This window comes from Acomys russatus, chromosome 15 (genome assembly GCF_903995435.1).
Source record: "Acomys russatus chromosome 15, mAcoRus1.1, whole genome shotgun sequence".
Lineage (NCBI taxonomy): Eukaryota > Metazoa > Chordata > Mammalia > Rodentia > Muridae > Acomys > Acomys russatus.
The window spans coordinates 40,206,063-40,208,218 of NC_067151.1; the positions used below are offsets into that span (position 1 = coordinate 40,206,063).

At 38.0% G+C, this 2,156-nt stretch overlaps 1 pseudogene; it reads right to left on the reverse strand.

Moving 5' to 3' along the window:
* Positions 1-678: 678 nt before the first annotated feature.
* On the reverse strand, positions 679-1,174 carry LOC127199015 (vomeronasal type-2 receptor 1-like; annotated as a pseudogene).
* Between the last annotated feature and the right edge of the window lie 982 nt (positions 1,175-2,156).

The window sequence follows — 2,156 nt, forward strand, 5'->3', positions numbered from 1 at the left end:
ATCTATCTATCTATCATCTATCTATATCTATATGTCATTTATCTATAAGAATAGGAGTTTGAAAACATTTTATAACATTTCCACAGTGGGATTAAAGTCTACTTAATTCTGCATAATGACATGGCAAATATTATGGAATTTCTCTCTCAAATCTAGCATGTTATCACTTTTTTCTGTATAGGTGTTAGCTTTCTTAGAAATAAATGTCTTTCCTATAGAATATACTTAACTGCTATGCTGGCATCTTATTCCCTTTGTTATGTTTCAAAAAGGAATGTTTTTAGGCTGACATGTTCCCACTTATTGTCCTCTCAGAAATCCCATGGCAGGCAACATCACTTAGAGTTTTTCTACTCCTGGGATGAGTTAAAGAAGAAAATCAGTTTTGTGAATATGTTCCAGAGCCTTTATTATCATTTCAGATAAGTTGTATCTGTCATACTCTAAACTCTAGGATCCCAGTAAGATGTTCTATTGAAATAGTTTCCAATATCAATGATGTCATATTATAATTCTTGCAAAATGGTATTTCATAGTTTAAGATTTTATTCACTAGGCTAAGACTACATTATAAAAGGCCAATTCCCAAAGCATCAGCATTTGCTACAGAAGCAACTTAAAAGGGAAGGTTGAGCCAGGTCATCATCCAGCTTTGTATGTACCATGGAGTTCAAGGCTCTACTCATCCAGAACTGTGGACACTGTGGTGCTGTTGAGCTCACTGCTCACAGACGCTGAGGTCAGCTGGATGCTCCTGTCTACAGTGGGGACTCTTCCACCTACAGTTTCATCAGTGTTCCTCTTTGGCCTCAGCAAGATGATGAAGCATTTGGGAAGAAATATACAGCCTAACAAACTATAGCCAGATGCCAAAATGACAAGTATTTCCATGGCCACTTTGAGTTTACCTTTGGTGCTTAAGTAAGCAGGAACAAAAGAGATCCAGACAATGAAAAAAGCCAGCATCCCAAAAAGTGATGCATTTCCCTTCATAATAGTTATCTGGCGGCTGGTGAGCCACAAAGGTTGTAAGGAAACACAGCAAAGCCAGGAGAACATCAAATCCCAATATGGAGCACAGAAACTCTATAAAGCCTTTGTTGCATTCAAAGATGATCTTTACATTTTGAACTTCAGTGTTTTTGAACATCCTTGGAGGCTTATATCCATGCATCCCATTTTTTGAAAACTCATTGTGGTGATCTCTGTTGCAGGGGAGGTTGGTGCATGTGCAGCTTACTTGGTGTTGGAGCTTACTTGGTAGTGGGAAAATGGCTTTGGTGCCAACAGATCCTGGGCCAGATTGTGAGTTGTTTTCAATTTTAGAAATTGAGCATTTCTTCTCAACCTGGCTTTTCTTGAATTGTCCTTTTCCAGTGATGTGCTCCTTCTTTGTCTTCCAACTCTGTATTGAGTAAAGACTTATGTGACTTTATCAACCCCAGAACAGACAAAGAATGAGAAGGTCCCAGCTACTGGGGTGAACCAATCATAAGGACTGGGACTCACCTGGCTAAACCAATTGTGTTTTCAGTTTCTCATCCAATATTCCCTTGTGGAGGAGACTCATGTTTTAACCCATTCAAATGTCTCCAAATCTAGATGCTCATTTGATTGGATGATAAAGACAAGGATAAGAGGGAAAACAAACCTACCATCCATGGTCCCTTAGGGTAAGAAGCCTAGGTGTGGATGGATGCTCTAAGATGAAATGTTGGTAAACAAGAAAAATCTGTTTGAGGTGAGGTTACAGCAGATGATGGAATGGGTTGACTCAATGTTAATTTAAAGATTCAGGTAAGGACTGGTGTGTCTTTTCAATCACACTTGGTTATTTCTTTTCAAAAATAATTCTTCTAGTCACAATTATCTTCAGCAAACACTCCTAACAATCCCTTAGCACATGCTTTATTAGTTCTTTGGAGGTCCCTAGGGACAAGATTTTTCTCTCCTTGGCTTATTTTCTTCAGAACATTAATTATAATGATAAAAATAATTTTAACACATTAGATACTAATGGCAGAAGCTATTGAAGCCAGCATGTAAAATCCCATATACCATGCTCCAATTACAGCAAGCATCTTACTGAATGATGCTTAACTGACGTTGTCTTCCTGCTGTTCTCATGTAAAAACATGAATGTGGGACTCTTATTT